Source organism: Carassius carassius, chromosome 2, assembly GCF_963082965.1.
Source record: "Carassius carassius chromosome 2, fCarCar2.1, whole genome shotgun sequence".
In the NCBI taxonomy this organism is placed as follows: Eukaryota; Metazoa; Chordata; class Actinopteri; order Cypriniformes; family Cyprinidae; genus Carassius; species Carassius carassius.
In genome coordinates, this window is record NC_081756.1 from 45,358,433 (window position 1) to 45,385,831 (window position 27,399).

General features: G+C 40.1%; 1 protein-coding gene across 1 annotated transcript in view; it reads right to left on the bottom strand.

Annotated features, from left to right (window-relative positions):
* The window catches only part of LOC132110693 (zinc finger homeobox protein 3-like), a 140,176-nt gene extending 113,092 nt beyond the window's left edge, over positions 1-27,084 (bottom strand). Inside the window, exon 1 of the mRNA XM_059517522.1 lies at positions 26,691-27,084. The gene's annotated coding sequence lies outside the window, so the exon portion shown is untranslated. The remainder of the gene's footprint in view (positions 1-26,690) is intronic.
* Between the last annotated feature and the right edge of the window lie 315 nt (positions 27,085-27,399).

The following is a 27,399-nucleotide window of genomic DNA, read 5'->3' on the forward strand; positions in this document are numbered from 1 at the left end:
ATGCTGGGATGCCACCCACCACAAGGCCAAGGACATACCCCCTCCCCCCACACCAAGCTTCTAACAATCATCTTACACACACACACACAAATGCATACAAGGAAAGGAAGACATGAGAAGTGTAGTCTTTCTATGAAAATAGGGAGATGTGGTTGCAGTGTATTTTGCAATATATAATAAAAACAGCTTTATGAGACTAGAAAACCACAGCCGCCAATTGGTGGGTAATTGTGCCCGGTTCACACATGGGGACAGTGCTACAATGAACCTGCTCGGGTTCACATGCACATCAAATGAGATTAGCTGTCCGCAGTGGGATTCCTATGAATCCTCATTTACTCTCATCTGCCACTGACCTCTTCAGCGCACCAAGCTTCAACCCTGCCGCAGTGGTGTCCCCCTTCAGCCCAGCCCAACCCAGGACCACGTGTCTCTCCTCCGTTTGTGGAAGTAATACCAGATTACAGAGCAACTGTTGTCAAATGTTTATATAATGTGTTTTTCTAGTTCTTATCCCCCCTCTCCTTGTTTGGACAGCTGTCCTTTAACAGCGGGACATCTTCAGATGCTGCTCTAGCATGCTTTTTTTTTTTTTTTTGTGGAATTAACGTCTCATTTCAACTTAATAAACATGAAATACATTTCCAATTTGGCAACAGGAAGGCACCCTGGTTACCGAAGGGGATTTGTGTGTGGTATGTTTGAGAGGCCTTTTATGCGGGCATATGATTTTGCTTTGTTTTTTATCGAGCTTGTATGCATGTGCCTGCTTTAACATACAGATCTTTATGTCTCGAGGCCTGATGCTAGGCTGATATGGGCAGCTGTGCATGCATGTATGCATGTGTGTGTATGTTTTCTTTGTGGACCTGCATGAGTTAAACATTTGCTCTGTGACTCAGGTGTACCAAACGTGTCCCAACAGGCCACCAACAGCCCAGCATGGAACACAACGCTCTGCTCAACCCACAAAGAAAGAGAGGGAGAGCGAGAGAGTGAGAAGTTTAAAGAAAACAAAAGCGGACGGAAAGAAGAGGAGGAAAAAATGCAGATCACAGAGAAAGCTCCTTTTGTTTGTTGAATCAAAGTAGATCAGCTTAAATGAAATATCCATCAAAACAGGCATTCATGGTGGGGTGTAGGCGATGGGGCAGGAGAGGAGAGAGGCGTTTGCGGCCGGGGGCGGAGGGGGTGAGGGGGGATGGGGGTTGGGTTATAGGCAGGGTAAGACCACCAGATGAAAGCCTGGACTGGGACACCTCCACACTGTGAGGCACTGAGTGTGTATGGAGCAGCTCACCCCGATCCAGATGCTTTGTCAACACAGCGATTCCACAGAGGAAACTGGGCTTTACAGCACAAGACACAGATCACTGCACCACAAGCACCCAGCTACCACCCAAAATGGAGGCTTTTTTTTACTCAGATGTTGCTTTATTATAGCTCGGGTGATCTCAGTATCAATTATGTCTTAAATGCTATCGCTAAAATTACTCAGGACAGAAATGAGACAATTGTCGTTATAAAATATATAACTATAGAAATAAATGTACATGGAATAATTCTAGGAAAAATGTAAAAGTAAAGTATGGGCCAGAGAACATATAACTCAAATCAAGTTGGTTTCCATTTGGATTTAATTAATAAATAGCAAAGATCAGAGTGGTGAAGGGATGCCAGGAGAGGAAATGTCATGGTGAACTAAGCACATGTTTTGTGATTGACAAAACTCCTCCCAAACTTTGAGTCTAGTACTCTCAGCTCTGTTGAACACAATTTACCACATTTAAATCCACTGTTTTCCCTCTAAAATCTGCACAGTAAATAAGAAAAATCAGTCTGGAAAGCTTAGAGGAAATGTTACATTAGTGTTACAGTAGCGTGAAATTCTCTAAATTGGGAGGGTCAATCACCTCAAGCCTGCTCTTAATCTGTTCTTCCAAAGATATTGATCAATGAAATGCACAGAAGCTAGGCTATCCTGCTAATGTATCCTTCATAGGTCCACTTAAAACCACACTAAACAAGATGAGGAAACAAATGACAGAGAAAGATAGAGAGAGCCAAAGTCTGACTACCTCAGCTGGGGCCTTCTCTCCCCCTTCCTGTCAAGAGGTAAATAGCTATTGGCTGCTCAATAAGTGGCTTCGGTTCACAGAGTGAGGGGTCTTTTTCCCTCTGCTCTCCACTGCCTTGACAAGCAGGTATTGACAGAGCAGTTACACACTAACCCATTGGGGGAAATCCTCTACAATGTGCCCCGGGCAGCTGATAAATGGAACTCATACGCTACCTGAGAGTATAAGTGCCCATACGTACACAAACACTAACACAGAGGCATGGTCACACGGGGGTCTGACACACTGAAAATTTGACAGAGCAAAGACGTCTGAAAATAATAAGAGGAAGTGAGACAAAGAGAGGGGCGAAAAATGGTCAGTAAAGATGTGAAGGTCATTGATGTTTCCTTGGACACAGATGTTTGTCTCCCTTCACCAAAATCATTTTGTTCGGCTTCAAGAGGCATAGGATTACAGGATGGGAAATTATAGTACACAAATGTACGCTCGATACATGTGGCCATGATCAAAATACTTGATTAAAAAAATGAAAGCATTCAATAGCCAATTAAGGCCCTTGGAAACAGCTCGCTGAGTCTAAACACAGCACAGTATTGACAGAGAAGGAAAAAAAAACTACAGGAAGGCGGAGAGATGAATGTGAGAAAGATTATTGAAGTGCTAAAGCATCTGAGGAGCATAGATGTGGCCCACCGCCAAAGCAGTTCAGAATTTGATAGACAGGTGACACAGTGAAATGATAGGTTGGTTGAGGTGTGGATACAGAGTAAGGGGTAACGGAGAGAAAGCAGAGCGTAGCATCGTCTTCTCTCCATGAGATTGTGGGCAGATATATAGCCAGGGGTAAAGCACTGGCTATCACTTTGTGATATGATGTCAGTAACCTTCATTGATCCACGTGCTGGCAGGCAGGCCTTATCACAGACTCTCTCTCTGTGATATACTGAGATCTGGGGCCCCACTGCTTTTTAATACACTGCACTTTGGGTGAGGATGTCACAGGCTAACCTCCCGGCACCTGGGGCAATATTTTACAGCTGCACTATGATGGCTGAGAAGGCTGGAATAGAAAACAGCATCACTTTACTAGTGGTCTTACAATTAAAATATGGCATTTTAATTTTTAACAGTGCTTGTTGTGAGGATTCACACTTGGGATTAAGGCTCTATGCAAACCCCTTAGCATTAAACTTCAAAGTGTACTCTGGTGAAAAAAGTGCACATCATATTTTTAGTGTACTCTTCATACTTTTACTGTACTGTACTTGCAGATAACATATTATTAACTCAATAAAAGGACAACTGCAATTAACCTGAAATGCAGTGTCTGAAAACATATCCAGTTTTTAGTATTTTATTCAATACAGGAAATTAGATGGAAGAGAGGAAGAAGCGGAAATCAACCTAACATGAGCACCATAACACCATGTGAGCTAAACGCTAGGCCATAGCTCTGGCTAATACTCACACTAAAATAGTGCAATGTTTAAACACCATTTCTAACTGAGAGAGACTACAAAAGTACAGCAAAAAAAAAAAAAATGTTTTCAACAGGGCAGGCCATGTATGACAAAGACCAGAAGGCCTGAGCCGAATGTTTTTAAGCTACAAATTTAAGTGGACTAAAGAAACACTTGGACACACACTTCCAGAAATATCAAGGTGCTGACAGGAACTTGCCTCACTCAGATTAACCCATACACCTGACCTGAGTGAAAACAGACACACAAACACCCCCCCCCCCCCCCTTTTACTTCTTATACCTTAGAAATAACACTCGGTTCACTAGCGCCGTATGAACTACATGTGTAACTTCACAACACAAACTCACACACTGGTCCTCATCTAGTGAAAAAGTGAAATGTGATATGGGAGAAACACATGTAGTTATGCTAGACCTCAAGAGGAACTAAATTTGCAATATATCAGTAAATCAGTCACTCCCTGACAGTTATGCAGGTGTCTATTATTGCACACACTTATTCTGATGCAGTCTATGTGGGCAGAGCATGGCGGAAGACAAAAGCAAATGAAGAAATAGCAGCAGTATTATCCTATGTATTGATTTTAGCTGTTGGGTATTACAGAGGGAAAGAGTGGTTTTATCAGGCTAAGATCCCCCTACACTCTTCCTAACTAACTGTCTTTCCACAGCTTATCTGGTCTGAGAGGCTATTACTTACACCTTCAGTACCACCTTCACCTGGGAGGACAGGAGTTAAAATGGCCTTTTGGTGGGCATACCTCCCTCAAAAGGGATGTCATGAATGATCATGATGAAAAGACCAGACTAGTCACCAGCATATGTGGTGTTTTGCATGTTGTTTCCCATCATTGGACGCTGGTTTTCCAAGCAGGGTTTTTTAACTAGCCTAACCAGGACAACTTTCTTGGTAAGCCAGATTCTTAAAGATTCTGACCAGCTTTAACAGCACAGTTTTGCTGGTGAACATCATAACTATACTTGTTCACCAACTAGATCAGCACTAAACCTGCGCTAATCAGTATTAACTAACATGGAACCTAATACTGGTATAAGTACAAGCCTTCATAATTAAATTCAAACTGTTTTAGATATGTAGCCATTTTTACATGAAAACCAGTGGGAATACTAATCGAGAAAAAAAAACCTTTATAAAAGGTACTAGTATCTCCAGACAGATTTACTCTCCCAGGCTTTCTAAAGTTCACCTATGGACTAAGTCTGGTGATCTAGCAATTAGGCTTCTTCGTCTTCCTTCTCCTGTCTGTCTTTCTGCTCTGGATATGAGTAGCAAAATGGAGAGATAATGAGTGCAGTATAATCCCACAGAGGAGTCTAGTATATCCTCTAATCACAGACTAAATGTTGGTTTTAATTACAGAGAAAGGAAGATATCCGAAGAGCACAATGCCACTGAAGTTTGAAAAAATGGTAAACGCCAATTATCATACAAAATCGGTGGTTATTCTATTGGCGCATCATCCCTACGCCGAGATACGAGCATAACAGGAAACACTTCTATTCCATTCTCATTTCCCAATATTTATAATGGAGACAGGTTGGGATAGAGAAAATCTCCGCTTCGCAATTACTGTAAAAATCCATAATTTAATCAATGCGCAATTCAAAGGGATTGTCTTAATACATAAAAAATATGGCTCTTGCTGAATATGTATACAATGAAAGGTTGCATAAATGGACATGGAAATGCTATTGTGAAAATGACCAGTGGTTGGATTGTGGCTATTGAAGAAATGAGGCGAAAGTTTTACGATTTACATATTTCATCACAAGACGAGGCTAGAGTGTGAAAATGCGGGGAAGAGGATTACAAAACAAGTCAATCCATTAAAGAAATAAAAGCAATCTTTTTAGAGCCAATCCAGATTTCTCAAGACTTTGACAATGTAATCCACTATGTCAAATACCCTAAGCACACTTAGTGGGGTGGGAAAGGGAGCGTGCTAAGATTTTCTGAGTGAGTGTAGACTGCAGCCAGGCAGAAGGGAAGGTCTGATACCCGGGACTGGAACGCTTTTCTAGGGCACAGCTGGCTGCCTTCTCTGACTCCGAGCCCACCTTGTAATTTGCCTGGGGCGGCGATAAATCTTATCTCAGAGACCTGATTAAGTTTTTAATTTACACTCCAATCAATAGCCCAAGTCTATTGGCAATAAGTCTGAACCTCTATTTACCAAAGGATTCGCTGCTATCAATTTATCAAGGACCTGGCAGCCATAAATTATAGACATATGCTTGTGTGTCTGTGTGTGTTTGTGGCAGAATGTGTCTGTGCCGGGAGAATTTCTTCATTGAAAAGCGAAACGATGGGAAAGTTTAAGCTGCAGGCAGCGCAAAGTTGCCCCCAACAGAGCTGATCATCTTACATCTACACACCCTCAAAGTCACAAAGAGCTCAGGCTCTTTCTTTTAACAGCAGCGGCTAGGGGTAGGGTGTGTGTGCATTTGGCCACATGCGCAAAGATCCTTACAGTGTTCTATCATGTTTGTTACAACAATCCAAGCACTCAAATGGCCAAATTAAGACCTCAATATTACACAATGCTAGTCACATGTACTGAAAACTTGCCTGATCCCTCCCACTTCCGGTTCCTTTCTGCATGAAAGCCATTATCTGTTTACAATCCTGTGCTTTCCAAACGGAACTCTGTAGGAGGAATCTGCTCTCGTTGCCCATATGTCAAATTCCAATGCTTAGTTCGTCCGCCGGACTGAGAGTCAGAGTAACATGGGAAACAGAGGCAGGGATTGTTAAGGCACCGGTTAGCACCACCATGACATCCAGGAAATGTCCCAATGGCTATTTTGAGCTATTTTTTATATTTGTTTATAACTTCACAGGCTGTGTGTGGTGGAAGAAACTGAAAGATTGTGCTCTGGAAATGTGAAGAAAAACATAAAAAAGTGAAGGTAGCTTCTTCCATAAAAGAGGTAAATGAGTGTGTGCGAACAGTCTGTGATCTGTGCTATTTCTCCAGTGCGATGGGTAGGGTACCGGCGGGACTCTCTCACTCGGTTTCCCAGGAGAAGAGCAGAAAGGGGGCAAGTCCTTATCGGCATGGAGAAAGTGTCGTCATAGCATTTCTGCTCTGACCCTGCTGACTTGCCGATTCCTTAACATGAGATCATTCTGGACAGCTGACCTCAATAACACCGTGTTGTGCTCTGCCAGCTCGCTACACATCTACAAAGATTTCTCCACCACATATAACAGCAAATAGTGACCACACCACTGCCCACACCCCCATTCAGCCCAGACGCATTTAAAACACTCCCTTTAAGCTCTGAGAAGCTACAATAGAACCACAGGCAACAATGATTATGTTCTGAATGGAATACTTGTAAACTGCTTACTGGGCTACTGTATACTGCACACTAGTTTTTAAAAAAGAATGTAAAACTGAAAAACATGTGTCACAGCAGTAGGAGTTGCCATTTTTAAATAAAAATGGTAAAAATAAGGTTTAATTTGTCAACAAATTAGTTGATGCATAAAGGATCATGAACTCACAACAAATATTTTTTCAGCATTAACTAAACTTGGTTAATAATAATTTATATATATATTTTTAGGCCTGGCTTTTAAGAAGGATTTGTTGAAAGTGAATGAGACAATGAAAGATGGTAAGAAAGAGAGCAAGACCGTGGCAGGTTCAGTCTTTTCAAAATCTTAGGTTAGTTGACATATTATAAAAAATGTAAATATATGTGAGTTGTTGATTTATATTTTGAAATTAACATTAACTTAGATTAATAAATGCTACAAAACTTTTAACTATATGCATTAACTAATATTAATATATTAACCTCATTGTAAAATGTCAACAACTCTTTTGTATTTGTAATGTAACTGGGCGAATTAACGTCCGCATTTTATAATCCGATTAAGAAACTTGATATTGCTTCCAGATAATTTACTGAGGCATTGCATTATGGGATAGTATCCTAAGCACTGTACTGTAGTTGTATACTACACATTTTAGTAGTCTAGTAATTAGTTTCCAAGCAGAACATATATGATTTGAATACATTTACATACTGGGTAAAGAATACATACTGCATAATACAGTAATAAAGTAAAATAGTTGTATGGAAATATGCCATTTAGAAAATACACAAAGATTATTTTTCCACTCTTCTCCTTTTCTTCCTTCCTTCATCTGTTTCAAGACTGAAATAAATAAATGAAAGGAAACACATGCTGAGTTGTATTAAACAGAATCCACATATGACATTTATCCTCACCGTGGCTGGTGTGTACATTTCACTATACACACGACCGGCAATGGAGGACATGCACACCATACCTTCTTTCCACAAACAGTGAGTGACCGGAAATGGAGGGAGTGAGAAGAATAAGGCACTGATAAATGATTTGGGGAGGAATTTTAAGTGCTATTTTATCACAAAGTGAGCCTCACTCTGGCGGAGTCTAGCATAAACATGTGTCAGGACTGCATGTAATTACAGAAGAAAAACTTCCTCTTGTACTACGGGCATGAAAAAAAAAACTCACAGACTGAAGTATCTGTTACTGTGTGTGTGTGTGTGTGTGTGTGTGTTTTATATCCCCCAAACCTGTTACACATACTTTAAAGATGAACAAGCACAAAACAGCCATGTTGACACCTACTTCCATGAAATCCTAGTAACCAACTGTTAATAAACTGGAAACGTGTAATCAGAGCTGTCACATGAATGGCATGCAATGTGAAGAATGGACAAAATCTGGTTTCCAGAATATCAGGTCATGAGTGTGTGTTTAAGTAAACAATGAACGATTTATGCTCTGAAAATTGTGTAACACTTTCACAAAATGCCTGTCGAAGATCTCCAATGGTGTACGCAACAATCCCACAGTCCTCGATGATGTCCAGATTTGTTTTGCTATAGTCAGTCAATGTAGTTTCTAAAAAGAGGGCCAAACTGGGGCCCGTTTTCCACGCTAACCCTCATGTTTCTCAGAGCTGCTATAATTAGCCAATTTTTTTCCTTGCTGCATGTCCAAATTATATTTACATATACAAATCCCATTTGGCTGCCGAGAGACCATTCAAGCAAAACCAGCTAGCAGAGTTTGCTTGAAATGACTTAACAAACAGGATGAATATGTATCCGATGCAGATAATGAAAACATATGGATGGTTTGAATGTGGTTGCATTGTGTTTTGATTGAAAATTAAGCACTCTTAAGCACAAACTGCATATTATAGTTATGCTGTCAAGTCTTTCTGAGAGTTTCGGGGGTCACTGGAAGCTCTTTAGCTCGGGCAGGTCAGGGCTTGAGGTTAAAAAGAACATTCCAGAACTCTTGGCAAACGCTGGAAGCAAACACCCTCAGACACTGCATAACCCTCAAAGTTCTCCTCAAGCACTGCCAAGTCTTTCTCGCTTTCACTTCCTCTTCTGTCCTGCAGATTACTCAAGCAGTTAAGTGTCGCATGATGTCATAACACTGTCTGACTGGTGGATGTCATTGGGAAAAAAAGGTGAAAACTTTCAGTTCTCTTGTTATGTTTATTATTGGACACATTTGATATTAAACACAGTGGAATCAAGGTGAATGAGATTTCCTGAGTAGTTAACAAACTTTATTTTCTTCTGTGTTCTCAGGCCTGGCTCATTAGGGCCCATCTTGATTAGCTTGCGGAAGGCTTTGTTGAAGAGCTATTTGTACATCCACTAAGAGTGAATGAGATAATGAAAGGGGGAAAGAGAGAGCACAAGACTGAAGCGGGTTTGCAGGTTTCAGTTGAGGCCTCGCCCTTGCTCTGCCACAATTGTAAACTTTTCTGTTGATATGCAAAGCAGTGCAGATCATGTGGGTCCCCATGGCAACAGCGCCCCTGCTTTGCACAAATGTAATGATTAATCGCGCCTTTGATAACAATAGCCGGCACCGCTGTTCCAACATAAATGCTGTGAAGAAGACAGTGTGTGACTGCAGGGGCATCCATACACAGACCTACACGCACACCCACTCCCCTGCTGTCCAAAATTCATCCATATGTGACCACGTGCTCGCTCACGCACGAAAAAGTGTGCTACGTTACAAATCGGGAAACTAGCAATCACTGCAAGTTTGGTTTTGTTAGATGCTCTCTTGTAAGCACATAATAGAAAGTAAAAAATAAAAATAAAATAAATAAATAATAATAATAATAATACGATGAACATAATAAAATAGAGCATTGTGATCTATATATATATATGTGTGTGTGTGTGTGTATATTTATATATATATATATATATATATATATATATATATATATATATATAGCTATATATATATATATATATATATATATATATATATATATATATATATATATATATACATACACACTTTTTACATTTTTCATTATTGTATTCAACAGTTTATTAGTCTAAAGCTATTTTGAAATAAATATAATGCAATATTATATTAATAAATAAATAATTAAAAAAATCTTAATTTTAAAGGAAATTTAATTAAGCATTATTTCATTTTCTCTTTCACTTTCATAATAGAACCTAGATATATTTAACTCATTTTCATTACTTTTCAAGGCCTGTATTAGGAAACACAGTAAATTAATAATAATAATAATAATAATATTAACAATGATATTATATAATAATTATATTATTAGTGCATGCACACACACACACACATGCGCGCACGCACGCACGCACACTATTCCATACTTTAGTATTCTACGTAAAGCTTTTTTTAAATAAATATTATATATACACACACACCTTTTTTTCTTAATTTCTTATTGTATTTCTAACAAGTGGTAAATTCAGGTAAACTGGGCCACATTGTCACTGTCATGTCAATTTGAATCTGTGGCCCATTTCAACTGAATTTACCCTACAGATACATGAAGCCTTCGTGTGTATGTGTTCGTACAAGCCAATGCTGTGGCTTGATAGTCAATGCAGGAACATGGCCAGAGTTTAGGTCTCTGAAACTGTAATTCAATCAGCGCCACTTGGCTTTGATGCAGATTCACTTTGTCAGTTGTGCTTTACCATTAACTTATCATTTTGAAAACAGAGACAATCCAAACAATCATTTCTCTCTCCTCTGATACCTGTCAGAGAAGGGCGGGTGCAAATCTAATAACTACATTTTATTGGCCGACACCACAGCTTTGCTCCTATACATGGACAGGCTCCACCTTGGCTCATGAAGTTGGCAAATCATCAGGTACGTATCCTTTAGTTGCTACAAGCCAGATGAATATCAAGCACAGGCCTGACAGAAGGCCTCATCCAGGCCACCCTCCACCCCATCCCAAAGCCACATGCACACACTGCTGAGGGAGAGTCAAGTGTGTGTTATGTCTAGTGTCCAGATGGACAGACGTGGTTTGGAGACATGGCCTCTGAAAGGGGCCGGGCTTGGAGCTTGGCCATGCAGGACACTGTTAATGGTGCTGTGAAGAGAAACAATGAATTCACAGAGAGCATGAGGAGGGCTCATGCTAATATATATATATATATTAGTGGTGCAACGGTACACAGACGTCACAGTTCAGTATGGTTCAGGGGTCACAGTTCAATACGATTTCAGTACAACGGGAATACTGAACGGGAATAAAATATCTGCTATGCTCAGTTTCTTTTCACTAATTTTGAACAGACAGTAGTACAAAATTAAAAAAAAAGTCCACTTGGATGTAGAAATACTAAATATCACATTATGTTAAATATATATAATCTGCAGTACATATATAAATGCAAGGAATAAATTCCTTAAGTATATTTGATTTAGTTTACAGATAAACAAGAGAAAAAAAAACAGTGCAACATGTAACATAGCCTATATATATGCTGAGTTTCAGTTTTTTTTTTTTTTTTTGTGACATGCTTAACACAGAAAGGAAACTTAAATGGCAGAAAGCGACATCCTATTTGTATTCTTTATTTTACAAAAGCACAATGTTTTGTTTTCATTGGGAGTGTACACAAATATAAGCAGAGCTTTATACAGTGATGCATTATTAATAACACAATAAGTGTTTAAAGTTGATTCTGCTGGTATAAGGAAACAGTTGAAGTGATCATGCTGGTGCGCCAGCACGCACACACACACACGCAAACATGACAGCACAGGTTGTACTTTATCAAAATGAAATACAGTGAACCAAACAGCAGCGCGCGCCTCTGTGTCACCATTGGAACTGAAGTACAAAGCCTATGATTTACATAATAAATAATAGTTTAGCATTCAGATACTTTACATCGCAAATACAGAAATGTAATGGAATATTTGGATTTGTGCCGAATGAGAGAGGTAGGATACACGAACACAAAGCTCCATTTCGCAAGCTGTTGAATGCATAAGCCTTAAACATATACTCATTTGCCAGTCTGTGAGAGACGCAATCAAAGTCAGCACATGGTCTCTGTCTAGTGGGCTTTGTTTTCAAGTGCACAACTTGCGGCATTTGCTGTTCTTCTGCCGGTTATCAAACAGCTTTGCATTGCTGTGGGCGCCCCGTTCTGGATTGGGGGTGAATTGCCTGTATTTGTTGTAAGGCCTCATGCACCGAACCGAGATGTCCGTACAGTGAAGGTTCGGTACGAATAGACGTATCGTTCCACCCTTGATATATATATATATATTTAAAAAATTGTCAAGCATAATCCATAACAACGTTCCATAAAGTATCACGGAAACCAAACGTTTATGCTTTCAGGCATTAAAATGTAGTGATGTTGTGACCTGACAGGACAACTGGCCTGAACTCGTCTCACACCGGCTGCAGACCAGTGGGCCACCATTATTTTTGAGCCCTGCAGATGTTGCCAGGCCCTGGCAGGTCAAACAATCATGCACACATTTGCATTCCTGATAGAAGGAATTGGGATTAAGGGCCTTGAATGTCTGAGTCTGAATTCACAACACAGAAAGAAAAAGCAGGACCACATGGGGAGAGAGAGAGAAAGGACAATGAAAAGAAATACACCTTGAGAAAAAAAAAAGAAGGAAAAAAAAAGTTGAAATTAGGACAGAAAGGAATGTGGACGATAAAAGGAAATGTGAAAGAGAGAGAGAGACAGCTATTGTGATGTAGTGTCTTTTACAGTGGGTTAAAATGTAAAACGTATTTCAGATGGTTCTGGTTTTTAAACGTTGTTTATGGTTAATGTGATGAGCAACACCTGTGTGAACTACAGGAAAACTGACTTCATACATCTACTAAAGTCCAGTTGATCAAACAATGTCTGTTAAAAATTTACATTAGATATGGTTATCAAATGTAATAAAATTCATACATTTTAAATGTGTATTGAGTGTTTAAATACTTTTTAGGCCACTGTATATACGTGTGATAGTTGTTTGGCACAGTGAGGGGAGAGAGAGACCCCTGTCCGGGGCAGAGGTTTAGAAGAACTTGTGCTTCCCTCTGCAAGAGAGACAGTGCTGACCAGCTGTGTTCAGTGAAGAACCATGGCTTACACAAACATACACAACCTTTGATCAAACCACCATATCCCAGCCAAACATGCCCCTCACCAGACACTGTGCATACAAACTGTATGCGTCTAGTAATGTGTTTAAGTGTGTATGTGTGTGTGTGTGTGTGTGTGTGTGTGTGTGTGTGTGTGTGTGTGTGTGTGTGTGTGTGTGTGTGTGTGTGTGTGTGCTGAAGTTGAGTTTGGCACAGCGAAAAGGCAACATAGTGGTGAAACTCAAGAGGGAGTTTAAATAAAGAATGACAAAACAGTAAGAATCTTTCTTGCTCACATTATCTGTCTCCTATGCTAATTATTAGCATGCATGGCTGCAGTACACAGTCATGGGTTATATTCCAAAAGCTAGCAAGCTCCATAGCTGTCTGCGGCTTACTTATACAGCTGCCTACTGTGGCAAAATTGTGCTAACCACATGAAGCATATGAGAGACACACATAATTGATTCCAATAGAGTTTGGTCTTAGCATGTTGGTCTACTAAAAGCAAACAAACAGTCCATACTTTTAGCACTGAATGAAATATAAATATGTACTAAACACCTCTTTTGACTTTGTCATCTACTTTTATCCATTACCGTTCTGAAGATTAAACATGGCATCACTACAAATAAAATACCATAGTTTAGCCATGGTATTTGTAGTAAGACTATGGTTATACAATTGGCAATCAACCGCCAATGGTTCATTTTTTAAACAAATATCTTAGAAGACAGCATTATGTTGCTACCTACCTTTCTGGAACAGCTGTCGCATTGGCAGTGAGCCTATGATTGATTCCTTACAATGTTGTCTAGATAGGCAGCTCACTAGGTTCTGCAACAGAGTTATAGTGTCTCTCTCAGGCCCATAATAGCTGCTTATCAAGGATAACTAAAGAGGCACCACAACTAATTAGTTTAAACTGCAAGAGAAACAAGGACTGAAGGATGAGCTGGTCTGTGAAAGAGCGGGAAAGCAGACTAGAGCAAAGCTTATCCAGTTGATTTATCTTCACCGAGGTCAAACTCCAAACCCTGGGATCTGGCTAGTCTCAAACACCGTCAAAATGCATTTCCTCCACCTCAAAAACATTTCTCGTCAAAATGTAGGTATCGCCTGCCCTCTCGTCTCTCTTGGAAAGCTGCCTGCTTCTGCCTTAATTCCATCAGAGCTAATTGCTACCAGCACCGTTGCCATTTCTGCAAGAGAGGGACATGTTTCAATCAACAAAAACCTGTCTGTTTAAAAGAGTGGTTGATATGAGATTTGCTGTCATGTGTAAACAATGGGAGCAGCACGATAAATTCCGATTTCCAAGCACCTAAAAATAATTAGCCAAATAAAATGTGCTGCCAGGTTTGTGGACTCTGCTCTTTATGGTGAAATATTGTGTTGTTGCATATCTGATTCATTCTAGGCCTCTAATTTCTGAACTGTAACTGTAAGTGTTCTCTGGTTCTCCAGGGATACTTTAAAGTTGAGTATATACCGCCTCTGTCCGCAGGCAGTGCCAGCCACTGACTCTGAAAGTTAATATTTTGCTCTCTTCCACTCATAAATCTGCATGCTATTAAAACAGCTCACCTAAATGCATTCTGAGCACCACTTGTAATTAGTTATAGCATCCTTTGTAGGAGGGCATGTATTTAGAGGTTTCATCACCCCTTTTAGGAAAATCTATCTTCAGAAGGTAGCTGGTTTTAAGGGCTGTTTATCCAGGCAGTCCAAGACAACAACTGGAAATCTATTTAATCGGTGACAAAGTTGAGTATTTGCATAAAGTTTAGAGTTCGGCTACATGCAAATGCGATCACCAACAACTACTAGCAACTTGCTGACCTGTCAACTTTATTGGTTTCTAGGCGGTCCAGTCTGGTCTAGATGGTTGATCAGCTGATTTCCCAGTTGGTGGACCCGTGGACAAGCAGCAAACCAGCTAACATTTTTCAAAAACAAACCTGACCACCATAAACTGGTACACCCCGCTTTTTTCCACCGCCCCAATTGAAACAAGAACTGAGGAACTTAAGCTGCCTTGCAATTCTCATCTACATCAAGCCCTGGAGTCAGTTCGACGTAGAAAGAAGAAAGCGCCTGCAAATAGACCCCCCTCAACGTTCAGAAGGAGTGTCAATGAGGGTCTAATAAAGAAAGACAATGAGTAAACAAGTAGGGCAAGTCCACCCAAGCTTGTAGGACCTCCCTTCCTCTCTCTGAGCTGGCATGCACTCAATGGGATCTGCCATAATTAGTCTCACCAGTGCTTGTTTAGCATTTGCATATAAATGCTCTCCCTGGCAAGTGCTAAACACACCATCATGAGCCATGCCCATAACAGACGGTGACTACACCTCCGGACCCTCCAGGAGAAGGAAAGGGATCCCAGGGGGCCCAACGCAGACACCTCTGCGGCTCTCCTCCCCCGTGCCTGTTGCCTTCAACAGGTTGGCACCCATCTGCTAGCAGTGAGGGGCCATGCCTTGGCCTGCTCTCAGTTCCTGTTTCGAAGGAGATTGTGAAAGATGGCAGCCAGGCTTCCTGTTTCTCTACTTATGTCATGAGAGCATTTGGACCCAACAAAATGAGCCCTGACGAAAACAGGCAGTGTTCTCAGGAAGTTTTAATACGTTTTCTTTCGGCCCGCTCACACCATGTGTTGAGAAAGAAAAAATAACACAAAACCTCTTCCCTGAAATTGATCTGTGATCACTTCATCTAGCCTTGGGATGGCTGCTATTGTTCTCATTCTGTATAACATGTAACAATTCTTTCCTTTCCATGAGCCTCCCCCATTCTCCCTCTCTCTCTGTCTCTTTCGGTTTCCTCCACGTCTCTAGCAGTTATGACAGATCGATTCATAAAAATGGAGAGGAGGAAGGAAGTGATGAAACGAGTGTCTGTGCACCCTCCACCCCTCCATCCCATCCACTGTAAACACAATGAAAGTCACCAACATGAGTTACCCACACCAGAATGGAGATAAGCTAAAGAACACTGAGAAAAACACACACAGCTGGCCCTCACAATCAGCGACTGTAGCAGGTCTGCCTAAAACAAATTTTATATTCTAATCTTATATTCTGCCCAAAACGAATATAATTTTATAAACAAAATTATATTCTTGTACTCTTTCAGAGCTCTCGGTGGAGTTTTCAGTTATTCTTTAAGTATAGCAACTTTTTTTCAGACAGTTCTCCTAAAATTCCTCAGGACAGATAGAATTAAACAATTTGTTGTGAGATTAATTTGATGAGAGAAGTTCTTGGTGACATTTTTGGCTTTAATTGCAGACACTGGCATCTTGGAACAGTGTGTGACATTGCTGAGAACTTTTCAGAAATTTTAAAGAAACACCTTTTCTTTTTTCTTTCTTTTTTTTAGAAGGAAACACATCTGAGGACCAGGAAACTTGAGCAGAAAAACTGATCTGGCTCAGTGAAACAACTGAGATGTTACAAAGATCTTATTAAAAGTTCTTCTTTTCTATGGGAGGAAGCCAATATTGAACTTAGCAGGCTAAGCAGATATTTTTACATGCAACATGACTCAGTACCATAAACTGTATGTGATTTGGACTTCTGACAAATGCTGACGCCCTGTCACACGAGTGTCATATTCCCTGACAGCACGTCTGTCATTACCAGCTTCGGATATTAATATTTATGTGTCATTGAACAAATTAGATTTCAATGTTTATTTCCAGCAACCGCAAGTTATCGCAATCCTTGACTAGTGTCATCCAGTTTACCTTTAAACACAGCCATCAGGTTAAACTACAATGAGAGAAACAGGGGGAAGAATGTTATCTCGCTTATGTGTACAGTTACAAACTTGTCACAAAGCACATCTAAAAAAGGGGACAGGAAAAAAAGGAACAAAAGACTGGCACTCGACAAAGTAACTGATCCATAAATGTTTCATGTGAGCGCCAAGCTTGTCTTTCACCTCTGCCTGACCCCCCTACACTCCTCTCCCTTTCTCTCTCCCAGTCTCTTGCTTATTTGCTGTCCGGTTAGTTTAGACAGCTTTAGAGTAAGAGAAAAATACCAGGAAAAATGAGGTGTGAAACAGAGATATGGTTACTACAGCTACACCGGACAAAAACACACATTTATAAAACGTGAATAAGCAAAGCCTAGCGGCAAAAAAACATGATGTGTTATTACATTATATTAATTTTTAAAAATAATGGAATAGAATAATCAAAAAGTTTTTTTTTTTTTTTTCTCGGGGGAATAGCAAGTTATTAAAATTTTCTTAAAGATATATATATATATTTTTTTTTTTAGTAATAGTTATAATTATAGCAATACTTTGTGTATTTTATTTTTTTTTAAACAACATACACATTTGAACTGTTCAAATGAATTGTGCATTAAGAAAGCAAATAGTCAACGTCATGTTGACTAAAATTTGAAAATAGTAGTTGACAGTGGTTGTGCGTCACAAAAGGTCAGGCTCTGACAGAATGGCAGACAGCATGAGTGACGTCACAGTGCGGGGTCACCGATCTATTGTGACTGTCTGGCCTTGAGCAATCCCTAGTGGCATGATCACACCCCAAGCCCACTCATCCAGACCCCCAAATTAGAATCAGGGAAAGCACCGGCTTGAATATGTTACAACCTAAGGACTCAAGGATCATTCAATGGAAGCAACAAAAGAGTCATTCCACACACTGTCGCCCGCTGTCTCCTGTGTGTATCTCTGTATATAGTCACACATCTCCTTTAATTGATTTCTTATTTGCAATAGAAATGCACAAAATGAATAAAACAAAAGTTTAGAAGTGCAGAGACAGAGGTTGTGTGTGAGCTTGTGTGGGCAACGGACGAGTAGCCAGACGCCCCGTCCTCCGACAGCAATAGTTTACTCAGGCCTGATTTAATTGTGGTCTTATGTAACACTTAATAGAGAACGCAGTGCACCTGGCAAAAACAAGTTACACCCAAGAGGGGGTGGAGAGGTGTCCAACAGTACCAATTAAACACCTCAGCCAATGAGCTGACCTCTCACAGGACTCCTCGTGCCAATAAACCAATCACACCACACCTCTCATGTCTCATTAAATATATGTGATAGGAAGGCGACAAGAAGAGACAGCTTTTTTTCCACCCAAAATTTAATTATAATGTCTGGGAGGAAAAGAATTCTGCGAAGTAAACAATCATCATTACTATTGAAAACAACACTACTTATTCTGAGTGCCGAGACACAGACACTGATAAATTTGCACTGCAGTCATATTTTTCTTTGATACAAAAAAAAAAATGCTGGTAAATACAGCTTGTAAATAAACTGCTTAAATAATGTAAAAGTATTAAATTAAAAGTGTTTTTCCTCCGTGATACTGAGCGAAGTAACATTTTGTAAATGTAAAAATATCTATTTACATATGGCAATGCTTCTTAGAATCATTTTAAATGATTCAAATGAGACTATGGTTGCATAAATGATGCATTATGTAAAATAAAGCAGAACTGAATCCTAAATTTATTTCCTCATAGACATATTTGAATTGGCACCAAAATGGCTGCCATCAGAGGTGGATGTGATCTGTCTACACACTCTACCAGTCACTGGCCTTGATCCTCACACACACACACACACACACTTGTCAAAAAACTTGCACAGACTATACATGATCGCCTGTGCTGCTAAAACAGGTACAGAAACATCATATCATAAATGCATTGTTAATGGTCATTTACAATACACAGTATATATTAAAAAAAAATACTATAAAAATACTATAAATGTGGGGGGTATTCCATTACTGAATATATATTTTGGAACAGTTTAGTAGCTATTTAAAAATTTGATTCGGTGGATATTTTGAAAATGAAACTCTGAATACCAAACAATTCTCTCTTCCATCAGGTTTTTCAAAATAAAATAAATGAATAAACAATCAATACATAAATGTGAACAAGACAACAGCAAAAATGACACTGGAAACAGGTGTAATATATGGTATTCAATTCTGCATGTGTGTGTGTATGTGTGTGTGTGTGAGAGAGAAGTGAAAGCCCAAAGGAGAGGTGCTGTTAGAGGGACACGGAGCCCGTGGCACTTAGGGGCCATTTTATTGCTTTGCTGTGGTCAAGTGAGGTGCAGCGAGCTCAATTCCAGTACAACAATGACAAAGAGGGCCTCCGAGACAAAGGGGTATCTCTTTGCCTCTTAACCCCTTCAGTGCTAAACACACACACTCACACAATATCAAGACCACAAGCACCACTCACACATGCGGAAAACACTCCACGATACGTGGCACAGTTTGTAATAGCCACTCCGTTTCAGACCAGACTAATGGATTCAAGAGACCGACCGGCCTGACAAGTACGGCTAGGCCTCAACGCCACAAAGACAGAAGAATCGAGCGACTCCACTATACCTTTATTTCCTCTCATCCTCGCTCTCTCTGCTCCTCCTCTCCCAGGGCACCATGGGGGACTCGTATGGGCTGCTGCACATTTGCAAATGAATCATGCTTTTTGTTTGAGCTTTTTTTTTCTCCCCCTTTTCCAAACATGGAAAAGGGAGAGAGGAGGGCGAGCGAGAGAGAGATAGAGAGAGGGGGGCTCCTGCCATCGCTCTTTTCTTTTCTGTTGCCTTTAATCCTGAGGAGGATAAGCTGTGCCGTACACAGAGAGGAAGTGCCATCGGCCTGTCGGGCTTCACCCGTCCCCATTCCTGCAGCCCTCACACACACACATGCACGCGTGCTGTCGATCACTCACTCACATGCACAGAAACGGCCCGCATTATTGACAGAGCGTGCAGCACGGCGCTCCGTTGCAAATGACCCAAGCACACTCTACGATTTGTGAGTCAGGAAAAAATGTGCTGCACATTTCATGAAAATCTAGTTATGTGTCCAACAACACCACTGCTGAGCAATATGCAGACTAAAAAAAGTAAAAAATGCAATACAATTTTTTTGTTTATTAAAATATGGAATAACTTATCAGTCTTAATTTAGGTCTTAAAATTTGCTATAAAATATTATTGCATTTAATTGCAAATGCAAAAATCGCAACATATACAACAGCTGAAAAACAAGCTAATATATTCTTTATTAATGCAACAGTAATGCAACATGCATTGTGGTATCTAACACAGCCACGGAACACAGATACGGAACTCCTCGACTGATGCATGCACACACACTCAGTCCAGGTCTGTTTTCATGTCATAGTGCTAATGTATCCGAGGCTAACACTGGCTCGATCACATGCCGTGCTAACCGTAAAATACGCTGGAAAAATGACATCTGCAGACACTCTCAGGGCCTGATCAGCCTGACTGATCAACTCCACCACATAAGTCTGCTTCTCACGCGCAGCACATTCGACAAATCATATTATTATCACATCATAAAAATAGCCATTAGAGCAGAGTATATTTTCTAATATTAGAACACTGGAACATTCTGTATGTTTTAGTAAATAAAATATTGATTATATTCTCAATTTACACAAACACACACAAAAACACACACATATATGAGTGCTGTCAAATGATTAATTACGATTAATCACATCCAAAATAAATGTTTTCTGTTTATGTAATATATATGTATATACTGTGTATACTTATGTATACACAGTATACTTATATATATTTAATATAAACATACATTTTTTCTTAAATATATACATGCACCTGTGTGTATTTATATATAAATATAGGCCTGCATTAACAAATATACACAATACACACATTATGTCAACGAAAACTTTTATTTTGGATGCGATTAATTGCGATTAATCATTTGACAGCACTTAAATATGTAATCATATAAGAATTGTATATATTTTATTGTGGTGTATATACATTCTTATTATTATAACTATTGATAATTAATCATTATAATAATTAATAATAACTTTTAATAATTCTTATTAAATTTGCATGCTTGAGAAAGTGAACATAAAAATTAAAGAGTGAACGAGAGTGAAAAAGAGAGAGAGATAGAGAGAAGGCAAGGATCGGGTCAAAGTCACAGGCCACAGGACCTCACGCTTTGTTTCTGCGTGGAGAGAAAGGCGACCTGGGCTGCCAGTGTCTGTGTGTCCTCCATGTTTTATGCATTCTGCTTCTTTGTGATGATAAGTGACAGCGCAAAAGGCAGATCGCTGGGCTCCGGGGTGCAACGAAGGGGGGGGGGGGGGGGTGTCCATCTCTGTTTTGGAGTTGCCTTTCGAAACTAGCCTCGATTCCAGTGGCCAGCCACACTGTTATTACCCACAGCTTCTGTAACACTGCCGCCTGTGCAGCCATGCTACTAGGCTAGAATTTACCTTAATAAACACACACGACATGCATGGGGCCGTACCACTGCAAAAACACCCTGAGATAACATCTGCTTTTGAATCATATTATTATATTTATGCAAATTTCAGATCCATTTCACAGTACATAAACAAAAATGGCTCCATTCTGTTGTCTGTATTTATTTATTTATTTTTTAGAAACTAGCTATTTTGCTTCACACGAGTTTGTGAAATGCAGGCATCGTGCGTCCTCGTGACATTAGCTGTGAATGACAAATGCTGAGGGCTAGGTACGTCTGTCTCTCGAAATATTCCCTGACCGACGGAAAATGTGCAAAAGCAGCTTCTCGCAATAAAAGAGGAATTCCTGTCCCCGTTCCACACACACAAACATATATAGATCTTTTCAGGGCTGGCCCTGTCTATAAACAGCACAGGATCCACTAGATCGGGTGAAGCCTTCTGCTTCTCTCCTTCTGTTTTCTATCACTCGTATTTTCCTTTCAAAGCAAAAATAAAAACCCTTTATTTAGCAGTTTGGATGTGGTAGTTAAATCATTCTGTTATAACATGTATAATGTGCATGAGTGTATCTATGATCCTGAAAACGGCGAGAAAAAAAAGGGTTTGAAAAAATGTATTATTTAATAAATTCAATAAAAAATACGTAGATGAGATGTACACTACATAGGATCATGTGTACACACACATATTTTCTCTATCATAAATCTCTACCGAAATGATTTGGAGACAGTTAACATGATAGCATATTGTGAAACAGCAAGCCACAGACATTTCTGCCAACTTCACTGGGAACAATAAAAGAAAACAGCAAAAGAAGGGGGGGGGGGGGGTTAGGAAACAAAAAAGAACATGCAGACAGTCAGTGCAACCGTCTGAAACGTGAAACCGTGGCTTGAGCTGAGCTTGTGGTAAAATCTGAGTTTACACAGGTATAGCGTACCTAACTATCCCTGAACCCCGTCCACACACACACACACTCTCACACCGTCCTCCCCACTAACGCTCAGCCTACCCCTGTCCGTGGTTTAATGATAGCACTGACACATACGCCATTGTCCTCCCCCTCATTATGGGAAGACTGGAAGAACTGGTCCTGACTGCACAGGCTTACATATTCAAAACCATCAAATGTAATCAGACCCAGTGCTCCTGCTAACCTAATTTACACACACACAATCCAAGCCCTACAGCAAATGGAGGTGGCTGGGCTTTCTCTGCGCGCCTCCTCGGCACGACTGGATTAATGGAAAACTCGTGACAGAGATCAGCTCTTCTCTCCACACACACACACACACACACCACTTTCACCTTCACACTGGACCATCTCTAAGCAGTGTGTTGTGCTTTTTGTTCTTACTTTCAACATTTAAGCAACTTTAAGTATTTTTTAATATCAGTGTATTTAGAATTGTATGCTGATTATAGCTGTGACATTATGACATATTATGTCAAATAAGATAATATAAGACGGTATAATGCATAATTAATATATTTAATAGTTCAATAGTGATTACAAAATAAATGTGCATGAAATGTTTAAACATTTAATATCATTGTTATTATAATCAAGTATACTCATAGGTGGCCTGTCATTGATGTTGACCCAAAGAGGGCCCTCTTGCACTGAGGACATCACTGAGGCTTTCCCTAAGGGTGCCAGCAAAAGAGAGAGAGAGAGAGAGAGAGAATAGGGAGGGGTAAAGAGGAAAGCACAGTCTCCCCCTGCCCTATATCTCCACAACGATTTCCATACACACTCATACGCCACACAGCAAGCCGTCTCGTCATCGAGCATCTCCATTCATGCACCACAGATGACCAGGATGAGTACACTTGATAAGATTTACAATCGTTGTGTAAGAGGAAGTCACCAGAAAACAAGATGTAAACAAAAAAAAAAAATTATACAAAAGAGATAGAGAGAGAGAAAGCAAGCAAATATAGCAAATCTACTGCTGAACCAGCAATTTCAATAAGCGACAGTATCATATTAACAGCATGAAAATCCTAAAAATACCAAGAACAACAGAAATGATAACAATAATTGTAATAATATAGTTATAAATGTGCATTAATTGTAATACAATTAAATATAATTATTATAATTATATAAATATTAAATAAGAAAATTACATAAATTAAGTTCACTTTTTCAAAGTAAAATGTAAACATTATATTATCCAAACAATTCCATATAGTTAAACTTAAAGCTAAATTAAACATACAAAAATCTGACACACGTATGTATAAACTAAGGTGAAAAATCAATCATGACACTCTAGTCTGTGTTCTTGTTTATCTCAGAAACGGTGAGCAGTTTTCCTTTTATTTCAAATCAGGTAAACGGACTACAGCGCCTGTCTGTGCCTTTCTGTAGGCTTGAGAAAATCCTGAAAGAACTGAGACAATGCAAACGTTCAGCCAAAAAACAACGCAAACATATGCACAACTCAGTCAGACATTTTCTGTAACAGCGAAAATCCTTACAGCATCCCAACAAGCACCTAAATCTGTCCAGAGCCTATAATAAGACAGTGTTTTCTCTGACTTTAGTACATACACACAACGCAACATAGTTTTTACACAGCGTAAATTTGGACGAGAATTACTAAACGCTTCATGTTTAAGTGTTTCATGACCAGGCGAAACACAAAAGGAAAGACAGACAACAAATACTGAAACAATATGACTTTCTAGAAATGAGTCAACTGCCATCAAAATCATTGTCCGCAAAAGGATTAGCCCTGAATAGCCTATCCATGAGTTTTTGAAGAGTGAGTGAGATGGCAAAGACCTTGCCTGCTGTCTTTGTTTTGTGATGCTAAAAGCCAGAGCACAGAGAGAGAAAGAGAGAGAGAAAGGAAGGGAAAGGATAAGATTGAGCTGGAGCGAGTGAGAGAGAGAGAGAGAGAGAGAGAGAGAGAGAGAGAGTCCATGCACAGCATCTGAATTATACTATATATCCTTTTTGTGTGACGCTTGTAATTATTGCCATCCCTCTACTAGGGTGCCGAGAGACATTAAACCCCTGACTTATCTGTCCTTCTCCTCCCTCCCTCCCTTCCTCTCTCCCTCATTCCCTCTCCTAAAAACAGAAGCTAGGTTGCCCACTATATGCTCTCCTCTAAACGGTTAAGAAAAGGAAAAAGATTGAAATATAATAACGAAAACACATAATGCCTCTGCCTGCCTATTCCACCCTCACACACACACACAGATTTCTGGAATTCTGTTGTAATAATTCTTGGAATATATATTAAATAAAAAAATAAAAAAATGAAACGCAAAAAACTATGCTTTCTAGACAATGCAGTGTCTTAACCTATACAAGTGTGTGTCGTCACTACGTTAGCTTCTGGTTCCTCTTGTTACAACACGTCAGGAAGGATAAAAAGGTCTTGGGATTTGTGTTTTTCTGACCTCTTCCCTGATTCCTTCGATATGGCCCGTGGCTATTTGACCCCGTCTATCCTCTCAACTCTCTCTCCATGCATGCCTTCCTTTATGAGCGCTCTCTCTCTCTCTCTCTCTCTCTCTCCAAAAAAAATTTAAGAAAAATAACAATAATCCATTACTTCAAACTAAGGACTTTTTACCTAGTCCAAAATCAAACACTCACTCATTCCGACTGCTCTTTTGTTGATCAAACTTGAGGTACATTTTTATAGTCCTGCTAACCCAACAATCTCGATGTATTGTTTGTGTGACCCCACAACATAACCCACCTTTTCCCACTCTTTGCTTGCTCTATAATGTTGGGTTTTTCCCTTCTCTTTCTTTTTTATCTTTCCTCCACTCACTCGGTGACCCCTGCTCCCTTGTTTCTTGCCGTCTGACCCCAAGTCTCTCAACCTCCCCCTCTTTCTTCTCCAACCCTGCACATCCATGAGTAGCTGGCAAACAGTCAGTCAGCTCTGGGTCTGTCTGTCCTTCCATTGCATCTCTTCTGTTTTCTCCTTTTTCTGTCTCACTGTGGGCTACATTGTATCATTGTTATGGATCCACATTTCCGTTTGTTCGTGTCCATATACCTTGGAAGGACTATGTTTCTCTCAATAGGCTAGCTCTGCGTTCACGTTACTTTTTAAGCCCCATTTCCATTTTTTTTATTAATGCTACACCTGTAGTCTTCATTAAGTTTGGGCTTTATTCAAATATTCGAGCCCCTAGTCTATCTGTGGGGCAAATATATAGTTTAAGCTAGTTCAAACTAAGCGACGCAAAGTTGTTTATAATTCGAAAACTCTTTTTCGTCCTATTTTTCTCCCTCAGGAGAACGTACGCAAGCTGTAAATGTACCCTTATTCTGATTTCATTAGCATAGTCTTTGCTGTCGAAATTACATTTTATATATTTTTTTTTCTTTTTAGATTCTCAGATTCTCGCCGTGCGCGTGGATTTCTCGTCTAAGTCATTCGCCGTGATCGCTGTGTGTCGAGCGGCTCCTCGGGCTCTGTGAGCTCCGGCTCAACCGCTCCTGAGACCCGGGGCTCCGTCTCTATACCAAACACACTCCCCTAAACACTCACACACACTCCACACACACATCGCCTATCGATTTGCATGTGACTCTGGTCGGGAAGCAGCAAAGAACAACTTTAACGTCGCTTGGAGTGAAAAAAAAGAATAATAATAATACGAGAAAAAACGGTGAAAGTGGCAGGAGTGAAAAAGTAGAGGAACTGAAATGCACAGCAAAGGGCGGAGAAATCCACACTAGAAGGGACTCGAAAAAGTAACGATGGGCGCAATATTGAGGATTTTTGCTCGCTAAATGAGGGAGGAAATGAAAGTAGAGGACGAACGAGCATATCGGTGTAAAAATGGAAAAGCGGGCGACGCTTCCCGCTCAGCGGACGCGGACGGACTCGGAGGCTGAACTAAGACGCTCCTCTCCCGGCTACGATCGCGCAGAGCTCCCGCTACTCTCCCACTTGCCTTGCACATCGGAAAAACCTTTATCCTGACACTATTCGGTCCTTTTGTGACCCGTGTGAATACATGAACATGCAGAAGTGTGTTTTAAATCCAACTGTTTGGAAAAGGAATCGCTGTCTTTCCCTATTCTTTTCTTCCAGTCACGAGAAGAGCGAGGACGAAGCCAGATGTAAACACAGGTAACGATACTAATAAACGGCAGCAAATACAATCAACTTGCATGAAAATAACTTGCGATCGCCTGCTCTTTATCCTGCTAGGAGAATAGGCAAAGCCGGGGCTGATACGGCGAAATCCCGAAAGCCATCGCTTTAGTCTGTTATTGAAACTAAAGAGAATCGTAACGCTAAGAGAGGGACAGATAGAAAGAAAGAAAGAAGGAAAGAAAGAAAGAGAAAGCAAAGTTACAACTTACAATGTTTGGCTGCCGCTTTGTGATCCTTGCTTTTTAATCCAGTATTGAGACGCTTTGGCTAAAGATCCCATCAAGGCAGTCCCTTTTGGTCAGTTTGCGTTTAGGATGATGGTAAAAGAAAGATCATTGTTGTTGCGGAGAGTAAAAACCCGGAGTATTAGTTGTAAAGGCAATATAAAAATAATTTGGATGCAAAGCAGGCGATGAGTCTTGTGTTAGAGGGAGAGAGGAAGAGGTGAAAGTGAGATCTGATGATTGAAAAGAAAAAAACTCTTTGGATCTTTATTCCTGCTAATTAGTTTCCTGCAAAAAAATGGCTGTGATTAATTCAGTGCGCATGTGCTTCATTACACAGGCACGACGGGAAGGGCTAATTAGCCACCTTCTGGATCAATAAGATTCAGCAGAGAGCCGAGGAGAGAGAGAGGGAGGAGGGAGATAGTGAAGGAGGGAGGGATGGATGGATAGATGGAGAACGAGAAAGAGGAAAGTAGTGATCGGGAATTGAAAATATAGAATTAAGTACAGCACAAAGTAAGAGTTGGATGAGAAGGAAGACACTGAAAGTTAATAGCGGAGAGTCGCGCGCGGAGCCCCTGCTGCACAGTGTTCTCGCGCCGGTATTATTTGCTCGACAGACGCTAGTTTTGGATTTAGGAAATGAAATAACGCAGTTATAACCTCGAAAAGAGCGCTTACAAACCCCAAC